The following is a 22,446-nucleotide window of genomic DNA, read 5'->3' on the forward strand; positions in this document are numbered from 1 at the left end:
AGAAAAGAGAACTAGATAGAGAGCTTCATCAATTGGGTTGTTTGGGGGTTCAGTTAGTAGTTTCTGACGATGGTGGAGTTGTACTCCAAAATACTATAAAATCATCTCTCACAGCTGAAGAAAGGGAAAGGCGGTACGAGGACACAAAGTTGATCGAGTTGAGAGAGCGAGTTCCGTAGCAGAAGAAGCCGCTGTTAGAGCTCAAGGAAGATGGGGTTCTCTGATACAGGGGTCGTTTGTGTGTCCCGGATGTAGCAGGGCTACGAGATAGGATTATGTCAGAGGCACATTATTCGTGGTACTCCATTCATCCTGGGTCGATGAAGATGTATCATGACATTAAAGATGTGTACTAGTGGAATGATATAAAGAAAAACATAGCTGATTTTGTCGCCCAATGTCCTAGTTGCCAGCATGTGAAGGTAGAGCACCAGAACCCCGGAAGGCTAATGCAGACTATAGAGATCCTGACGTGGAACTAGGAGGCGATAAACATCGACTTTGTCACAAGTTTGCCTAGTTCGCATCGTAAGTTCGATTCTATATAGGTGATAGTCGATAGGCTCACGAAATTAGCCCATTTGCTACCGGTCAGATCTACATATACAACCAAAGATTATGTGAACGTATATATTAAGGAGGTAGTGCGGCTACACGGAGTACCAGTATCTATTATATCTGACCGTGGGGACCTGTTTATAGTGCATTTTTGGAGGTCATTTCAGAGAGGTCTAGGGACTTAGGTGAATCTCAGCATACCTTTTCATCCACAGACTGATGGACAAGCCGAGCGTATAATTCAGACGCTCGAGGATATGTTACGAGCATGTGTGTTGGATTTTAAAAAAAGTTGGGATGGACATCTACCTCTTATCAAGTTTGCATAAAATAACAGTTAACACTCCATTATCCAGATAGCTCCGTATGAGGCTTTGTATGGGCGTAAGTGCAGATCTCCTATAGGGTGGGTTAATGTTGGAGAATCTGGGCTGCATAGGCCGGACTTGGTTCAGCAGGCCATAGAAAAACTAAATCTTATCCAGGAGCTACTGTTGATAACTCAGAGTCGTTAGAAGTCATATTCTGACGTGCGAATACGAGACTTAGAGTTCGGGGTTGATGACTGGTATTCTTAAAGGTGTCGCCTATGAAGGGTGTGATGAGGTTTGGAAAGAAAGGCAAGCTTAGCCCACGGTATATTGGGCCTTATAGGTTTATTCGAAGAGTGGACCGAGTATCTTATGAGTTAGATTTGCCCTCGAAATCGAAGTCTGTCCATTCGGGTTTTCACGTATCTATGCTATGGAAGTGCATTGGGGATGCTACCCCAGTGGTGCCCGCTGATGATATACACATCATGGAGGACTTATCATACGAGGAAGTTCCAGTTGCCATCCTAGACCGAAAAATTCTCAAGCTACAAAATAAGGAGGTAGCCTCCGTGAAAGTTTTATGTAGAAGCAAGAACGTGGAAAAGAGGACGTGGGAATCGGAGGGAGAAATGAAGTCTAAATACCCCCACCTATTTCAAATCGAAGATATGGCTCGAGATGGGATACTTATCACAACTCTATTCAGGCCTGTAGGTCATCAGGTAAGCTCTTATTTTTGACTTTCAGTATTTATGATTGACGGTCGTGTGAGGCTAAGTGTTTCTATTTATAGACATTAGCCATGTGTGGCATGTATAGTATATTTTCTACCTGCATGCAGGTTGGTTTTAGTCTAGTGTATATATGAGACTCTAGAAATATTTTCCAAGTCACTAAGAGTAAAAATTCGAGGACGAATGTTCCTAAGGGGGGAATGAGGTTACACCCCATAGTTTCGTACGTAAAAGTGCATCGTAAGCAAACTGATGTAAGACCAAAAATGAAATCATCTTTGAAAGTATATAAAGTAAATTATCATGTTACCTTGAAGATTACAAATATTGAAGATCATGAACAACAAGTACAAAGAGGGTTGGAAGGTTCAGAAGCTAAAGGAATTGAAGAAAATAATGTTTCGTCAAAAGTTGACAAGTTGAGAATGTTATAACCCGTAACTTTGGGGTGAGACTAGGGTTCTTAACATGCTAAGAGGGTTATGTTATGATTTATTTTAGTCTTATGATAGTCATGTGTTAAGTTTTTAAGTCAAGCGGGTTGTGGAACAAAAGTCGATGAAAGTCATCACAAGTTACGTTCATAAGTTTTACTGAAATTCGGGTCAAATGTCACTGCGATTTTCTCCCAATATACTTAGAGTTACTAGGTGATCCACCCATCAAACTGAAGATATATGATCCTATTTTCTAACTCAGTAAACTATTTGTCAATACGACTTCGTAGTAGAGAGAGATATGCATTTGTGCGAGACTACGCAGACTGCTAGGTGACAAGTAGGTGTATCACCTACTTGCTTAAATGAGAGTACTAAATATGTCCAAAAAGGGGCTATTTCGGTTTGGCCAAAGATCCATGTTAAGGGATTATCCCCTGCAAATATAACACTCATTATCTAGCAAAATAACCAGAGATAAGCCCCTAAACAATTTCCCAAAATATTAAACACAAACCCAAATTGATTTTCTCTTCTTTTAATGTTCTAGTTGGAGGAAAACCTAGGGTTTGAAGAATCAAGATAGTTGCTGAGATATTCAACAAATAAGGTAAGTATATTGCTCTTTTTCTACCATTTTTTCTTCTGGAAATATATGGAATGTCGTTCTATAATTGAAAGAACTCGCGGGATAGTGATCGGAAGCCGTGAGTTCGAGTTATTCAACTTGTAGTGGACTGTTTTGTGGGTTGTTTCGTGTTACTGATGGATTGCGTGTTTTTATACTATTTTAGGGAGTTTTGGAGGATAAAGGGTGTGGAGAAACACCACATAAATGCAGGGTGGTGGGCTGGTCGTTCGTCGTAACATTTTCGGGTTGTTTGACACTACTATGGTTGTCGTTTTATGTATGAAGTGATAGGGGTATGTTGGGCTATTTTGTAATATTTTGTGATGGATATAAGGTTGCAAAATCACGTATATATGTTGCTATTGTTGTGTTCTTGTGTTGCTGGTGTTGTCTCGAATTGGGAGGAAGTAAAGATTATAGGGGAGATGCTGCCCATTTTAATATAAAATAAGCTTATCGTTTGTTATGCGATAGTTGTACCTTTCGTAACTTAATGATATTATTATATCGTTGTTGTAGATTAAGGTGCAAAGATACGAGTTCAATGTGGTTATTTGAAAGATAGTGATAAGGTATGTTAAGGCTAAATTTCCTTCATTTTTGCATGATCTTGTATCCTAATCTCATAAGCTATCAAATTCTCCCATATTCGGACTTTATATTAAGTTAAGTATTGTCTTCTTCCAATCAAGAAAGCAGAGGGAATATATATATATATATATATATATATATATATATATATATATATATATATATATATATATATATAGTATTTGTACCACCATCGAGCTATAATCGGTGGGCAGGCCCCTACTGGGCAACCTCTGATCAGATGGTAATTTATATACCGAGCCTACTGTGGCCGAGCGCCTATGAGCGAGCCCAAAATGGATGAGATACCGAGCCTAGTATGGCCGAGCGCCTATGAACGAGCCTACTACGGCCGAGCAGTTACACGTACCGAGCCTTATAAGGTCGGCCAGCTATTTTACTTATTATATTGAGAGAGTTGAGTCAGTATCAGCAGGTAAGTATATCTCTAGATCATCTTTGACTCCTAGTTACTTTCAATTATTATATTATCAGTTCAGTTTAAGGTTTCAGTTATTTTATTTCCTTACATACTCGGTACATTATTTCGTACTGACATCCCTTTCCTGGGGACGCTGCATTTCATGCATGCAAGTTCGGATAGAAAGACTGGTAGACCTCCTTCGTAGGTGTTGTCCGTGTTCAGCTTGATCGGTAAGCTCCACATCCTTCAAAGTTGTCGGGTCTAGGGTTTTGAGTACATATTGTGAATATATGCATATATATTATGGGTAGGTCAGGGCCCTATTTTCACCATAGTACATCAATCAGTAGAGGCTTGTCGACTTATCATGTCAGTTAGTGCAGTATGTTGGGCTTGTAGGCCTTGTATGTATATTTTTGTTGGTTTGTCTACTGTAGTAGTTATGATGGCCTTGTCAGCCCAGCTTTATATTGATGTCCAATCAGAGCTAGTTTCCGTTAAGCTTTATATTTTGTTTTGCATATTGTCTTGCAATGTGGCCCTATGGACAAAGTATGACATTGTATGTTCAGAGTCCCTTGGTCTCAAGTTGGTACACTCGGTTAAGTGAGGCACCGGGTGCCGGTCTCGCCCCCCATGTTTTGGGCATGACAAACTTAGTATTAGAGCAGTTCTATCCAAGGGATTCTACAAGTCGTGTCTAGTAGGGTCTTGTTTAGAGATGTGTTGTGCACCACATTATATAAGCAGGGAACTACAGGGCATTTAGGATTTGGTTACCCTTCTTTAAAATTTAAATAGTGTTGCAGAACTGAGTTATAGGAAATTTGAGTTAAACTTACGTATTGGTGTTTGCAAACAGAGATGACGGTGACTAGGAAAACTACGTCTAGTCAGAGAAGAAATACAGCAGTGGGTGAGGGGACCAATAGGGTACCCCCAGTAGATGGGGCCCAGTTTGAGGCCCAGGGCGAGACCCCTATTCGGCCATTACAGGCTCCTCCACCACCTGAGGTGATTCCTTGGGATATCGCACATCTAGCTACCCCTCCACTTCCATCAGATCAGGACTTGAGGAGTGCGGTGCATTTGTTCACACAGTTGGTAGCTACCCAGCAACAGGCTAGGGCATGAGCTAGTGCATGATCTTCTGAGGGGTCTGGGAGTTCAAGGGTCCAGGAGTTTATTGCCTTGAGTCCCCCAGAGTTCACAGGGGCAGATCAGAGAGAGGACCCACAGGATTTCATAGATCAGCTTCACAAGATCTTTTGGGTTATGCATGCCACAGAGAAAGAGGCAGTTGATTTGGCAACTTTTGAACTCCGAGATATAGTCATCCTTTGGTACGAGGTATGGGAGAAGTCCAGGGGACATGATTCACCTCCAACTATTTGGGGGAAATTTTCAGATGCCTTCCTTGACCAATACTTACCGTGGGAGATCCGACAAGCTCGAGTCGATCAGTTTCTAGCCCTCAAGTAGGGCAATATGAGCGTTAGAGAGTATAGTCTCCATTTTGATTCATTGGCCATATATGCTCCATCCATAGTTGCTACTATACGGGACATGATCCACAGGTTTATAGCAGGGTTGGACCCATAGTTGACTGAGGCATGTGCCACCGCTGCATTGCAGAATAGTATGGATATCTCCTAGATTTAGGCATTCGCGAAGAATATAGAATGTGGCAGGCGTCGGCAACAGAGTACAAAGAGGAGTGAGCAAGGGCAGTGTAAGAGGATAAGATTTTCCAAGTCTCAGGATCATTCTCAGGGTAGTTATAGTCCCCAGTACTTTGGACGGCCACCTAGGCCTCCACTGCCTCAGTTACAAGGTTACAGGTTTGACAGATATGCTCAGTCAGGACCAGGTGAGAGCTCACGGGCATCGGGTTTGCAGCGACAATGAGGTTCTGGGCAGACATGGTCATTTCTGTCGTGGTGTAACATCAGTGATAGAGGACACTTTGGTCAATGCAGAGCAGGTTCCTACATTTGTTATACATGTGGGCATCCGGGGCATATGATGCGAGATTGGCAAAATAGAGATTCTGGGGGTATGGAAGAACCAACTATTCAGCAACAGGATTATCTATGTCTGTGCATCCTTCAGGGCGCGAGTCTCAGTCTTCGGCTGGTAGAGGTTGAGACAGAGGTAGAGGTTCCAGTTCAGGCGGTAATCAGAACCGTATCTATGCTTTAGTATGTCGACAGGATCAGGAGTCTTCACAAGACGTTGTGACAGGTATATTGACCATTTTCTCTCACGATGATTAAGCCTTAATAGACCCGGTATCTACTTTATCGTATATTACCCCATTTGTCGCGGGGAAGTTTGGTATAGTGCCTGAAATAGTGACTGATCCTTTTGCGGTATCTACACTGGTCGGAGAACCGATTATTGCTAGACGGGTTTACCGAGGTTGTACGGTGAAAGTTTTAGTCATCAGACCTCAACCTGATGTAGTTGAGCTAGAGATTAATTTGAGCATTGATTTGAGAACTCAACCAATATCCATCCCTCCGTATAAAATGGCACCTGCCTAATTGAAGTAGTTGAAGGAGCAGTTAAAATATTTGTTGGAGAAAGGTTTCATTAGACCTAGTACCTCACCTTGGGGTATATCGGTACTGTTTGTGTAGAAGAAAGACGGCTCACTAAGGATGTGTATCGATTATAGAAAGCTGAACAAGGTAACTATTAAGAATAAGCATCCACTTCCAAGGATCGATTATTTGTTAGATCAGTTGCAGGGGGCTAGATCCCTTTCAAAGATAGATTTGAGGTCGGGGTACTACCAGGTCAGAGTTCGGGAGAAAGATATTTCGAAGAAAGCCTTCAGAACCCGATATGGCCACTCCGAGTTCCTTGTCATGTCCTTCGGGTTGACAAATTCACCCGCCGTATTTATGGACTTGATGAATAGCATAATCCAGCCATTTTTAGATCTGTTCGTGATAGTATTTATTGATGATATTTTTGTTTATTCACGTTCAGAGGAGGAGCATGCAGACCATTTCAGAGTGGAGTTTCCAAGATCTTAAGAACAAGTTGATCTTCGCTCCAGTTCTAACACTTCCAGAGGGTTATGTCGTGTATTGTGTTGCCTCGGGTGTCAGTTAGGATGTGTCCTGATGCAACATGGAATGGTAATTGTGTACGCTTCAAGGCAGTTGAGGAAGCACGAGAGGAATTATCCGGCCCACGACCTCGAGTTAGCTGCGGTTGTCCATGCACTTAAGATATGGAAGCATTATTTATATAGTGTTCATGTGGATGTATTTACAGATCATAAAAGCTTGCAATATATCTTCAAGCAAAAGGAGTTGAATTTGCGACAAAGGTGATGGCTAGAGTTATTGAAAGATTACGGCGTTAACATTCTCTACCATCCAGGGAAAGATGATGGTGTAGCTAATGCCTTAAGTTGTCGATCTATGGGTAGCTTAGCACATGTAGAGGTGGAGAAAAGAGAACTAGCTAGAGAGATATTGGGTTGTTTGGGAGTTCAGTTAGTAGGTTCTGGCGATGCTGGATTTGTACACCAAAACACTGCAAAATCATCTCTCATAGTTGAATTAAAGGAAAGGCAGTACGATGACACAGAGTAGGTCGAGTTGAGAGAGCGAGTTCTGCAGCAGAAGAAGCCAATGTTAGAGCTCAAGAAAGATGGGGTTCTCTGATACAGGGGTCTTCTGTGTGTCCCAGATGTAGCAGGGCTACGCGACAGGATTATGTTAGAGGCACATTATTCATGGTACTCCATTCATCCTGGGTCGACGAATATGTATCATGACATTAAGGATGTGTACTGGTTGAACGATAAGAAGAAGAACATAGCTGATTTTGTCACCCAATGTCCTAGTTGCAAGAGGTGAAGGTAGAGCACCAGAAGCCTGGAGGGCTAATGCAAACTATAGAGATCCCGGCATGGAAATGGGAGGCGATAAACATGAACTTTGTTAGAGGTTTGCCTCGTTATAATCGTAAGTTTGATTCTATATGGGTGATAGTCGATAGGCTCACGAAATCAGCCCATTTCCTACCAGTCAGGTCTACATATACAACCAAGGATTATGCGAAGTTATATATTAAAGAGGTAGTGCGGCTACACAAAGTACCAGTATCTATTATATCTGACCGTGGGGCCCTGTTTACAGTGCATTTATGGAGGTCATTTCATAGAGGTCTTGGGACTCAGGTGAATCTCAGCATAGCTTTTCATCCACAGACTAATTGACAAGCCAAGCGCACTATTCAGACGCTCGAGGATATGTTACGAGAATGTGTGTTGGATTTTTAAAAAAGTTGGGATGAACAACTACCTCTTATCAAGTTTGCATAAAATAACAGTTAACACTCCAGTATCCAGATGGCTCCGTATGAGGCTTTGTATGTGCGTAAGTGCAGATCTCCTATAGGGTGGGTTGATATTGGAGAATCTAGGTTACATGGGCCAGACTTGGTTCAGCAGGCCTGTTGACAACTCAGCCTCGTCAGAAGTCATATTCTGACGTGCGGAGACGAGACTTAGAGTTCGGGGTTGATGACTAGGTATTCTTAAAGGTGTCGCCTATGAAGGGCGTGATGAGGTTTGGCAAGAAAGGCAATCTTAGCCCATGGTATATTCGGCCTTATAGGATTATTCGAAGAGTGGGCCGAGTAGCTTATGAGTTATTGTTTCCCTCGTAATTGGAGTTTGTCTATTCGGGTTTTCACGTATCTATGCTATGAAAGTGCATTGGGGATCCTACCCTAGTGGTGCCCACTGATGATGTAAAGATCATGGAGGACTTATCGTACGAGGAAGTTCAAGTTGCCATCCTATACCGACAAATTCGCAAGCTACAAAATAAGGAGGTAGCCTCCGTGAAAGTTTTATGGAGAAGCAAGAACGTGTAAGATATAACATGGGAAGCGGTGGCAAAAATGAAGTCTAAATACCCCTACCTATTTTAAATCGAAGATATGGCTCGAGATGGTATACTTCAGCACAGCTCTATTCAGGCCAGTAGGTCATCAGGTAAGCTCTTATTTTTGACTTTCAGTATTTATGATTGACGGCCGTGTGAGGCCAAGTGTTGCTATTTATAGACATTGGCCATGTGTGGCATGTATAGTATGTTTTCTAGCTGCATGCAGGTTGGTTTTTGTCTAGTGTGTACAGGAGACTCTAGAAATATTTTCCCAAGTCTCTAAGAGTAAACATTCGAGGACGAATGTTCCTAAGGGGGGAATGATGTTACACCCCATATTTTCGTACGTAAAAGTGCATCGTAAGCAAACTGATGTAAGGACAAAAATTATATCATCTTTGAAAGTATATAAAATAAATTATCATGTTACCTCGGAGGTTACAAATATTGAAGATCATGAACAACAAGTACAAAGAGGGTTGGAAGGTTCAGAAGCTAAAGAAATTGAAGAAAATAATGTTTCGTCGAAAGTCGACAAGTTAGGAATGTTATAACCCGTACCTTTGGGGTGAGACTAGGGTTCTTAACAAGATAAGAGGGTTATGTTATGATTTATTTAGTCTTATGATAGTCATGTGTTAAGTTTTGAAGTCAAGCGAGTTCTGGAACAAATGTCGATGAAAATCATCACAAGTTACGTTCATAAGTTATACTGAAATTTGGGTTAAATGTCACTGCGATTTTCTCCAACTATACTTAGAGTTACGAGGTGATCCACCCATAAAACTGAAGATCTATAAGTCTATTTTCTAAATCATTAAACCGTTTGTCAATAAGACATCGTAATAGATAGATATATGCATTTGTGTGAGAGTGCACGGACTGCTAGGTGACAAGTAGGTGTGTCACCTACTTGCTTAAATGAGAGGACTAAATATGTCCAAAAGGGGGCTATTTTGGGTCGGCCAAAGAGCCCTTATAAGGGATTATATCCTGCAAATATATAACACTCATTATATAGCAAAATAACTAGATATAAGCCCCTAAAACATTCCCCAAAAAATTGAACACAAACCGTAATCGATTTTCTCTTCTTTTCAAGTTCTAGTTGGAGGAAAACCTAGGGCTTGAAGAACCATGATAGGAGTTGAAATATTCAACAAATAAGGTAAGTATATTTCTCTTTTTCATCCATTGTTTCTGCTGAAAATGTATGGAAAGTTGTTCTATAATTGTAAGAACTCACGGGACGGTGATCGGAAGCCGTGAGTTCGAGTTATTCAACTTGTAGTGGACTGTTTTATGGGCTGTTTCATGTTGTTGTTGGATTGCGTGTTTTGATACTGTTTTAGGGAGTTTTGGAGGAGAAAGGGTGTGGATAAACACCACATAAATTCAGGGTGGCGGGCTGGTCGTTCGTCGTAATATTTTTGGGTTGTTTGACACTACTATGGTTGTCGTTTTGTGTATGAAGTGATAGGTTTATGTTGGGCTGTTTTGTAGTATTTTGTGATGGATATAAGGTTGCAAAATGATGTATATATGTTGTTATTGTTTTGTTCTTGTGTTGTTGGTGTTGTCTCCAATTGGGTGGAAGTAAAGATTATAGGGGAGAAGCTGCCCATTTTAATATAAAATATGCTTGTCGTTTCTTATGCGATAGTTCTACCTTTCGTAACTTAATGATAATATTATATTGTTGTTGTAGATTAAAGTGCAAAGATACGAGTTCAATGTGGTTATTGGAAAGATTGTGATAAGGTATGTTAAGGCTAAACATTTCATTTTTGCATGATCTTGTATCCTAATCTCATAAGCTATCATATTCTCTCTTATCGGGACTTTATATTAAGTTAAGTATTGTCTTCTTCCAGTCAAGAGAGCAGAGGGTATATATATATATATATATATATATATATATGTATATATATATATATATATATATATATATATATATATATAGGCTATCATATTCTCTCTTATCGGGACTGTATATTAAGTTAAGTATTGTCTTCTTCCGGTCAAGAGAGCAGAGGGTGTGTGTGTGTATATATATATATATATATACAGTATTATAGTATTTTCACCACCATCGAGCTATAATCGGTGGAGAGGCCCCTATTAGGCAACCTCCGATCAGATGGTAAGTTATATACCGAGCCTACTGTGGCCGAGCGCCTATGAGCGAGCCTAGAATGGCTGAGATACCGAGCCTAGTATGGCCGAGCGCCTATGAACGAGCCTACTACGGCCGAGAAGTTACACGTACCGAGCCTTATAAGGCCGAACAGCTATTTTACTTACTATATTGAGAGATTTAAGTTAGTATCAGCAGGTAAGTATATCTCTATATCATCTTTGACTCCCAGTTACTTTCAGTTATTATATTATTAGTTCAGTTTCATCATTCAGTTATTTCATTTCCTTACATACTCGGTACATTATTTCGTACTGACATCCCTTTCCTGGGGATGCTACATTTAATGCATGCACATTCAGATAGACAGACTGGTAGACCTCCTTCGTAGGTGTTGTCCGTGTTCAGCTAGATCAGTAAGCTCCACGTCCTTCAGAGTTGTCAGGTTAAGGGTTTTGATTACATATTGTGTATATATGTATATATATTATGGATAGGTCGGGGCCCTGTTTCGACCACAGTACATCCATCAGTAGAGGCTTGTAGACATATCTTGTCAGTCAGTGCAGTATGTTGGGCTTGTACGCCTTGTATGTATATTTTTGTTGGTTTGTCAGCTGTAGTAGTTATGACGGCCTTGTCGGCCCAGCTTTATATTGATGTCCAGTTAGAGCTAGTTTTTGTTCAGCTTTATATTTTGTTTCACAAATTGTCTTACAATGTGGCCCTAAGGCCAAAGTATGACATTGTATGTTCAGAGTCCCTCAGTCTCAAATTGGTACACTCGGTTAAGTGAGGCACCGGGTGCCAGTCTCGCCCCCCAGGTTTGGGGCATGACAAACTTGGTATCGGAGCAGTTCCGTCTTAGGGTGTCTACAAGTCGTGTCTAGTAGGGTCTTGTTTATAAATGTGTTGTGCACCACATTATATAAGCAGGGAACTATAGGACATTTAGGAGTTGGTTACCCTTCTTTTAAATCTAAATAGTGATGTAGTACTGAGTTATAGGAAATTTGAGTTAAACTTACGTATTGGTTTTTGCATAAAGAGATGACGGTGACTAGGAAGACTATGGCTAGACAGAGGAGAGATACAACAGCGGCTGAGGGGACTAGAAGGGTAACCCCAGTAGATGGGGCACAGTTTGAGGCCCAGGACTAAACCCCTACTCCGCCATTACCGACTCCTCCACCACCTGAGAAGATTCCTAGGGATACCGCACATCCAGCTAATACAGGATCTTCTTAGGGGTCTGGGAGTTCAAGGGTCCGAGAGTTTATTTATTGCCTTGAGTCCCCCAAAGTTCACAAGGACAGATCAGAGGGAGGACCCACAGGATTTCGTAGATCAGCTTCACAGGATCTTTCAGGTTATGCATGCCACAGAGAAAGAGGCAGTTGAGCTGGCAGCTTTTTGACTCCGAGATATAGTCGTCCTTTGGTACGAGGGATGGGAGAAGTCCAGGGGACGTGATGCACCTCCAACTATTTGGGTGAATTTTCTCGATGCCTTCCTTGACCAATACATACCGCGGGAGATCCGACAGGCTCGAGTCGCTCAGTTTCTAGCCCTCAAGCATGGCAATATGAGCGTTCAAGGGTATAGTCTCCATTTTGACTCATCGGCCATATATTCTCCATCCATAGTTTCTACTATGCGAGACAGGATCCACAGGTTTATTGCAAGGTTAGCCCCAGAGTTGACCAAGGCATGTGCCACCGCTGCATTGCAGAATAGTATGGATATTTCCCGGATTCAGGCATTTGCACAGAATATAGAAAGTGGTAGGCGTTGACGGCAGGGTACAGAGAGGAGTGAGCAAGGGCAGCGTAAGAGGATGAGATTTTCCAGGTCTAAGGAACAGTCTCAGGGTAGTTATAGTCCCCAGTACTTTGGACGGCCACCTAGGCCTCCACCGCCTCAGTTACAGGGTTATAGGTTTGACAGATATGCTCAGTCAGGACCAGGTGAGAGCTCACGGGCGTCGGGTTTGCAGCAACAATGAGGTTCAGGGCAGACACGCTCATTTTTACTGCGGTGTGACATCTATGATAGAGGACACCTGGGACAATGCCAAGCAGGTTCCGACGCTTGTTATACATGTGGGCATCCAGAGCATATGATGCGAGATTTCCCAAATAGTGATTCTAGGGGTATAGAAGAACCAACTATTCAGCAGCAGGATCATCTGTGTTTGTGCATCCTTAAGGGCGCGAGTCTTAGTCTTCAGTTGGTAGAGGTCCAGGCAGAGGTAGAGGTTCCAGGTCAGGTGGTAATCAGACCATTTGCTCTCACGATATATTGACCATTTGCTCTCATGATGCTTATGCCTTGATAGACCCAGGATCTACTTTATCGTATATTACCTTGTTTGTCGCGGGGAAGTTTGGTATAGTCCCTGAAATACTGACTGATCCTTTTGCGGTATCTACATCGATCGAAGAATTGATTATTGCAAGACGGGTTTACCGAGGTTGTATGGTGAAAGTTTGTGGTCATCAGACCTCATCCCAATCTAGTTGAGCTAGAGATTTATTGTAGCATCGATTTTCTTTCGAGAACTCAACCAATATCCATCCCTCCGTATAAAATGGCACCTGCCAAATTGAAGGAGTTGAAGAAGCACTTAAAAGATTTGCTAGAAAAAGGTTTCATTAGACCCAGTACCTCACCTTGGGGTGCACCGGTTGTCACACCCCGGCCTCGGGGAGCACGACCGGTGCTCAACAAAGTTACCCTGGTCGAGCAAGCCTCCACAATGTCGTCTACCCAACTCACCCACAAATAAAGAGAAGACTGTATTTCATTAATTAGTCAGTAAGAAGTCATGTGAACAACACCAGTTCATTTCCATTAGTTACGTCATTAACAAGTCTTTAAAACAATACGTTGTACAGTCATAGTTAAAGTGGAACAAATTATACAATTACAACATTTTTAGTTTAACCTTCCCAAAAACAGATACAACCCATACTATGTCTACGGAGCCTCTAATAGGAACACAAGGGTGCTATGACAGTGCCGGCAACAAGGCCCCGGCTATACCTCAAAATGCTATGTACAAAGGATAAAAGATACAGGACCCCGAAATGAAGTGGGGCTCACCAAATCAGCTGAGGACATGGTGTGTTGTTATCACTGATCAATACCACCTGCTATGGAACCACCTGCATTCATTAAAGATGCAGTGCCCCTGGCAAAAGGGATGTTAGTACATATAGAATAGTACTAGTATGTAAAACTAAACACCCTCTCAATAGAATGAGCAACGGTAAACGGAGAATAAAATATGAAATCAATAAAAGACTCAAACAGTATCAAGGTGTCAAGTTAAGGTTCAATAGGTCTCGAGAATTTAAGTTGGGAGATCTTTAGCACTGATACACCACCGTATTTTAGCACGGAGTCCGATCTCAGCCCGACCGGCTAAGCTGTCTCACCCCGAGATGTACACTCACGATACCACCATGTGTGCAGCATGGCGTCCTATCTCAGCCCGATCGGATAAGCCGTCTCACCACAATGCCGTGTGGATCGACATCACATCTCTCTAGCAATAATCTCATCCCATTTAATGGGAAAACATCTCAACACACCAATCTCATCCCATATAAGGGGAAACAGTCTCATCACATTAACACGGGGATTTACCTCTCAGTTACTCCTACATCGGCACGTGTAGTTTTGGGGTTAGGTTGTTCCGACCTACCCTTCCTCGGTGGCTAAATGATACTCCCAAGGAATTTATTATTAAGAGCATTTACCACTCAGTTCATATTCTTTTACAAGTCATTCATTTTATTGGATTCATCAGCCATAACGCAATAACATTCTTGGCACATTGGCGGTACTTCATAATTTATGCTCACAATTCCACTTTCAATCATTATCATGGATAATCAACAACAAGGCCTTTCAAATTAAGATCTTAAACACATACTTGAGCAAATTAGGGTCTTAGGCACATATGATCTCTTATACACTTTGATGTGATCACTTTCATTTGGACTTGACTTGAAGTCACAATATTTTAATACATACTCATACTTCAAATACTCTCCCGAAGAATAGCACAATATGATAAGAACATTCCGGAACACATTTTGATCATATTCATATATATACATCATCTGACACCAAACTTATTCAGAAAAGTCAATTCATAATGGACAACTCAGGACTTACAAGATCATCATGGGAATTCAATTCTAAGAGAGGAGTTTAGCCAACATACCTTGCCTCGAAATTTTTAATTTACTACAATGTTCCAGAAATCCTAGCCACTTCGATCTATTTAAAGATATAGCAAAATTGAACACAAATTAGGAAGGAGTTCATAGTTTCAGCTCACTTGAGCATTTTATCAAGCATTAGTGTTCTCCCACTACCCTAGATGGTACATGCATGTAAAATAAACACTCCCACACCCAAGAATTGCTTTACTAATTGCCTATTTTTAGTTAAATTACGAAATTAAAGGTTAGAGTGTAGAATCTTACCTTTTGGTTGAAGATCTTGTGAGTTACCCTAGAGAAATCTTCAAGGATTGAACAAAGATTGATGAACAAATGACTTACAACTCCTCTTCTCACTCTAGAACACCTTCCTCTCTATCTAAAATGTAAGTTTGAACCTTCTAAAATGACCCTTAACAGTGTTTTATAAGAATGGGGTCGGGTTTATAAAACCAGAAAAATGAAGCTCAGAAACACAATCTGCGATCGCATATGCGACCGCATAATGCTTCTGCGGTCCACATAATAGACCGCGAAATGGCCCTTCGAAACTGGGCAATTTTTCCCTACTCTACGGCCATTCTGCGGTCGCATAATGCGCCGCAAAACCTCCTTCCAAAAAATTTTCATGCTGGTTCTGCAGTCGATGTGCGGCACGCAAAACAGATTTGAGGTCGCATAGTTGACCGCAAAATATCATCCAAACTTTTCCATTTACCTGCTTCACTCTGCGGTCTGCAGAGTGATTCTACGGCCGCATATTGGGCCACAGAAATGTCTTTTTGTGCCAGAAATTTTCCTTTACTCCCCAGGTTTTTTGGCAAAATTTTATGGGGCCTTACACTGGTACTGTTTGTGCGGAAGAAAGATGGCTCGCTGAGGATGTGTATCGATTATAGGAAGTTGAACAAGGTAACTATTAAGAATAAGTATCTACTTTCAAGGATCGATGACTTGTTTGATCAGTTGCAGGGGATTAGATTCTTTTCAAAGATAGATTTGAGGTCGAGGTACTACCAGGTCAGAGTTCGGGAGAAAGATATTTCGAAAAAAGCCTTCAGGATACAATATGGCCACTTCGAGTTCCTTTTCATGTCCTTCGGGGTGACAAATGCACCCGCCGTATTTATGGACTTGATGAATAGCATATTCTAGCCATTTTTAGATCTTTTCATGATAGTATTTATTGATGATATTTTGGTTTATTCCAGAGGAAGAGCATGCAGACCACTTACGAGCAGAGTTTCCAAGAGCTTAAGAACAAGTTGACATCTGCGCCAGTTCTAAGACTTCTAGAGGGTTATGCCGTGTATTGTGATGCCTCGGGTGTCAACTTAGGATGTGTCCCGATGCAACATGGAAAGGTACTTGTGTACGCTTCAAGGCAGTTGAGGAAGCACGAGAGGAATTATCTGACCCACAACCTCGAGTTAGCTGTGGTTGTCCATGCACTTAAGATATGGCGGCATTATTTATATAGTGTACATGTAGATGTATTTACAGATCATAAAAGCTTGCAATATATCTTCAAGCAAAAGGAGTTGAATTTGCAATAGAGGTTATGGCTAGAGTTATTGAAAGATTACGACGTTAACATTCTCTACCATCCAGGGAAAGATAATGTTGTAGTTGATGCCTTAAGTCGTCGATCTATGGGTAGCTTAGCACATGTAGAGGCTAAAAAAAGAGAACAAGCTAGAGAGATTCATCAATTGGGTTATTTGGGGGTTCAGTTAGTAGGTTCTGGCGATGGTGGAGTTGTACTCCAAAACACTGAAAAATCATCTCTCATAGCCGAAGAAAAGGAAAGGCAGTACGAGGACAAAGTGTTGTTCGAGTTGAGAGAGCGAGTTTCATAGCAGAAGAAAACGCTGTTAGAGCTCAAGGAAGATGCGGTTCTCTGATACAGGGGTCGTCTGTGTGTCCCAGAAGTAGCAGGGCTATGAGACAGGATTATGTCAGAGGCACATTATTCATGGTACTCCATTCATCGTGGGTCGATAAAGATGTATCATGACATTAGGGATGTGTATTGGCGGAACGATATGAAGAAGCACATAGATGATTTTGTCGCCCAATGTCCTAGTTGCCAGTAGGTGAAGGTAGAGCACCAAAACCACGGAGGGATAATGCAAACTATAGAGATCCCGACGTGGAACTAGGAGGCGATAAACATCGACTTTGTCATAGGTTTGCCTCGTTCTCATTGTAAGTTCGATTCTATATGGGTGATAGTCGATAGGCTCACAAAATTAGCCCATTTCCTACCGGTCAGATCTACATATACAACCAAAGATTATGCGAAAGTATATATTAAGGAGGTAGTGCGGCTACATGGAGTACCAGTATCTATTATATCTGACCGTAGGAACCTGTTTATAGTGCATTTCTGGAGGTCATTTCAGAGAGGTCTAGGGACTTAGGTGAATCTCAACATAGCTTTTCATCCACAGACTAATTGACAAGCCAAGCACACTATTCAGACGCTCGAGGATATGTTACGAGAATGTGTGTTGGATTTTAATAAAAGTTGGGATGAACATCTACCTCTTATCAAGTTTGCATAAAATAATAGTTAACACTCCAGTATCCAGATGGCTCCGTATGAGGCTTTGTATGGGCGTAAGTGTAGATCTCTTATAGGGTGGGTTGATGTTGTTGAATCTGGGCTACATAGGCCAGACTTGGTTCAGCATGCCATAGAGAAAGTAAAGCTTATCCAGGAGCTATTATTGATAACTCAGAGTCGTCAGAAGTCATTTTCTGACGTGCAGCGACTAGACTTAGAGTTCGGGGTTGATGATTGGGTATTGTTAAAGGTGTCACCTATGAAGGGCGTGATGAGGTTTGGCTAGAAAGGCAAGCTTAGCCCACGGTATATTGGGTCTTATAGGATTATTCGAAGAGTGGGCCGAGTAGCTTATGAGTTATATTTTCCCTCGAAATTGGAGTTTGTCTATTCGGGTTTTCACGTATCTATGCTATGGAAGTGCATTGGGGATCCTACCCCAGTGGTGCCCACTGATGATGTACAGATCATGGAGGACCTATCATACGAGGAAGTTCCAGTTTCTATCCTATACCGTCAAATTTGCAAGCTACGAAATAAGGAGGCAGCCTCCGTGAAAGATTTATGGAGAAGCAAGAACGTTGAAGAGATGACGTGGGAAGCGGAGGGAGAAATAAAGTCTAAATACCCCCACCTATTTCAAACTGAAGATATGGCTCGAGATGGGATACTTCAACACAACTCTATTCAGGCCTCTAGGTTATCAGGTAAGCTCTTATTTTTGACTTTCAGTATTTATGATTGACGGTCGTGTGAGGCCAAGTGTTGTTATTTTTAGACATTGGCCATGCATGGCATGTGTAGTATGTTTTCTAGCTGCGTGCAGGTTGGTTTTAGTCTCGTGTATACAAGACACTCTAGATAAGTTTTCCCAAGTCTCTAAGAGTAAACATTCGAGGACGAATGTTCCTAAGGAGGGAATGATGTTACACCCCATATTTTCGTACGTAAAAGTGCATCGTAAGCAAACTAATGTAAGACCAAAAATGAGATCATCTTAGAAAGTATATAAAGTAAATTATAATGTTACCGCGAAGGTTACAAATACTGAAGATCATGAACAACAAGTACAAAGAGGGTTAAAAGGTTCAGAAGCTAAAGGAATTGAAGAAAATAATGTTTCGTCGAAAGTCTACAAGTTGGGAATGTTATAACCTGTATCTTTGGGGTAAGACTAGGGTTCTTAACATGATAAGAGTGTTATGTTATGATTTATTTTAGTCTTATGATATTCATGTGTTAATTTTTGAAGTCAAACGAGTTGTGGAACAAAAGTCGATGAAAGTCATCACAAGTTACGTTCATACGTTTTACTGAAATTTTGGTCAAATGTCACTGCGATTTTCTCCCAATATACTTATAGTTACGAGGTGATCCACCCATCAAACTGTATATCTATGAGTCTATTTTCTAACTTATTAAACCATTTGTCAATATGACATCGTAGTAGATATATATATATATGCATTTATGCGAGACTGCACGGACTACTAGGTGACAAGTAGGTGTGTCACCTACTTGCTTAAATAAGTGGACTAAATTTGTCCAAAAAGGGGCTATTTTGGGTCGTCCAAAGAGAGCTTTTAAGGGATTATCTCCTGCAAATATAACACTCATTATATGGAAAAATAACCAAAGATAAGCCCCTGAAACATTCCCCAAAAAATTGAACACAAACCCTAATTGATTTTCTCTTCTTTTCAAGTTCTAGTTGGAGGAAAACCTAGGGTTTGAAGAATCAATATAGGAGCTCAGATATTCAACAAGTAAGGTAAGTATATTGTTCTTTTTAATCCATTTTTTGCTTCTAGAAATGTGTGGAAAGTTGTTCTGTAATTGTAAGAACTCACGAGACAGTGATCAAAAGTTATGTGTTCGAATTATTCAACTTGTAGTGGACTTTTTTGTGGGCTGTTTTGTGTTAATGTTGGATTTCATGTTTTGATACTGTTTCAGGGAGTTTTGGAGGAGAAAGGGTGTGGAGAAACACCACATAAATGCAGGGTGGTGGTCTGGTCATTCATCGTAACATATTCGGACTACTATAGTTGTCGTTTTGTGTATGAAGTGATAGGGGTATGTTGGGCTATTTTTTAGTATTTTTGTGATGGCTATAAGGTTGCTAAATGATGTATATATGTTGTTATTGTTGTGTTCTTGTGTTGTTGGTGTTGTCTCGAATTGGGAGGAAGTAAAGATTATAGGGGAGATGCTGCATGTTTTAATATAAAATAAGCTTGTCGTTTGTTATGCTATAGTTGTACCTTTCGTAACTTAATGATAGTATTATATAGTTGTTTTAGATTAAGGTGCAAAAAGACTAGTTTAATGTGGTTATTGGAAAGATTGCGATAAGGTATGTTAAGGCTAAACATTTTCTTCATTTTGGCATGATCTTGTATCCTAGTCTCATAAGCTATCATATTCTCCCTTATTGGGACTTTATATTAAGTTAAGTATTGTCTTCTTCTAGTCAAGAGAGCAGAGCGTGTGTGTGTGTATATATATATATATATATATATATATATATATATATATATATATATATATATATATATATATATATATATAGTATTTTCACCACCATCGAGCTATTATCGGTGGAGAGACTCCTATTGGGTAACCTCTGATCAGATGGTAAGTTATATACCGAGCCTACTATGGTCGAGCGCCAATGAGCGAGCCTAGAATGGCCGAGATATCGAACCTAGTATGGTTGAGCACCTATGAACGAGCCTACTACGGCCAAGAAGTTACACGTATCAAGCCTTATAAGGTCGGGCAGCTATTTTACTTATTATATTGAGAGAGTTGAGTCAGTATCAGCAGGTAAGTATATCTCTAGATCATCTTTGACACCCAGTTACTTTCAGTTATTATATTATCAATTCAGTTTTAGCTTTCAGTTATTTTATTTCCTTACATACTTGGTACATTATTTCGTACTGACATCCCTTTTCTGGGGGCGTTGCATTTCATGCTTTCATGCATGTAGGTTCGGATATACAGACTGGTAGACCCCCTCCATAGGTGTTGTCCGTGTTTAGCTTGATCGGTAAGCTCCACGTCTTTCAGAGTTGATGGGTCAAGGGTTTTGAGTACATATTATGTATATATGTATATATATTACGGGTAGGTAGAGGCTCTGTTCCGACCACAGTACATCCATCAGTAGAGGCTTGTAGATATATCTTGTCAGTCAGTACAGTATGTTGGGCTTGTACGCCTTATATATATATTTTTGTTGGTTTGTCAGCTGTAGTAGTTATGACGGCCTTGTCGGCCCAGCTTTATATTGATGTCTAGTCAGAGCTAGTTTTCGTTCAGCTTTATATATTTTTTCACAAATTGTCTTACAATGTGGCCCTAAGGCCAAAGTATGACATTGTATGTTTAGAGTCCCTCAGTCTCAAGTTGGTACACTCGGTTAAGTCAAATGCCTCCGCCGTATTTATGGACTTGATGAATAGCATGTTCCAACCATTTTTAGATCTGTTCGTGATAGTATTTATTGATGATATTTTTGTTTCTTCACGTTCAGAGGAGGAGCATGCAGACCACCTACGAGTGGTACTCCAAACCCTCAATGATCGTAAGTTGTATGCTAAGTTTTCTAAATGTGAGTTCTGGTTGAAGTCTGTAGCATTCTTGAGGCACATTGTATCCCATGAAGGTATAAAGGTAGACACTCAAAAGATAGAGGTCGTGAATCCTAGCCTAGACCTACCACTCCGATAGAGGTTCGTAGCTTTCTAGGCTTAGCAAGCTACTACCGGAGGTACGTAGAGGGTTTTTCTTCTCTTTCGGCACCATTGTCGAAGCTGACTCAGAAAGCAGCTAAGTTTTAGTGGACAGAGGCGTGCGAGCGGAGTTTCCAAGAGCTTAAAAAAGAGTTGACCTCTGTGCCAGTTCTAACACTTCCATAAGGTCTAGATGGTTATGCCGTGTATTGTGATACCTCAGGTGTCGGCTTAGGATGTGTCTTAATACAACATCCAAAGCTAATTTTGTACGCTTCAAGGAAGTTGAGGAAGCACGAAAGGAATTATCTAACCCACGGCCTCGAGTTAGCTGTGGTTGTACATGCACTTAAGATATGGCGGCATTATTTATATAGTGTACATGTGGATGTATTTACAGATCATAAAATCTTGAAATATATCTTCAAGCAAAAGGAGTTGAATTTGCAACAGAGGCGATGGCTAGAGTTATTGAAAGATTACAATGTTAACATTCTCTACCATCCATGGAAAGATAATGTTGTAGTTGATGCCTTAAATCGTCGATCTATGAGTAGCTTAGCACATTTAGAGGCTGAGAAAACAGAACAAGCTAGAGAGATTCATCAATTTGGTTGTTTGGGGGTTCAGTTAGTAGGTTCTGGCGATGGTGGAGTTGTACTCCAAAACACTGCAAAATCATCTCTCATAGCTGAAGTAAAGGAAAGGTAGTACGAGGACACAGAGTTGGTCGAGTTGAGAGAGCAAGTTTCGTAGCAGAAGAAACCGTTGTTAGAGCTCAAGGAAGATGGAAGTCTCTGATACAGGGGTCATCTGTGTGTACCAGATGTAGCAGGTCTACGAGACAGGATTATGTCAGAGGCACATTATTCATGGTACTCCATTCATCCTGGGTCGATGAAGATGTATCATGACATTAAGGATTTTTACTGGTGGAAAGATATATAAAAGCACATAGCTGATTTTGTCGCCCAATGTCCTAGTTGCCAGTAGGTGAAGGTAGAGAACCAGAACCCCAGAGGATTAATGCAGACTATAGAGATCCCAACGTCAAAATGGGAGGCGATATACATCGACTTTGTCACAGGTTTGCCTCGTTCTCATCGTAAGTTCGATCCTATATGGGTGATAGTCGGTAGGCTCATGAAATTAGCACATTT

The sequence above is a fragment of the Nicotiana tomentosiformis genome, chromosome 4 (genome assembly GCF_000390325.3).
Source record: "Nicotiana tomentosiformis chromosome 4, ASM39032v3, whole genome shotgun sequence".
NCBI classification, from domain to species: domain Eukaryota; kingdom Viridiplantae; phylum Streptophyta; class Magnoliopsida; order Solanales; family Solanaceae; genus Nicotiana; species Nicotiana tomentosiformis.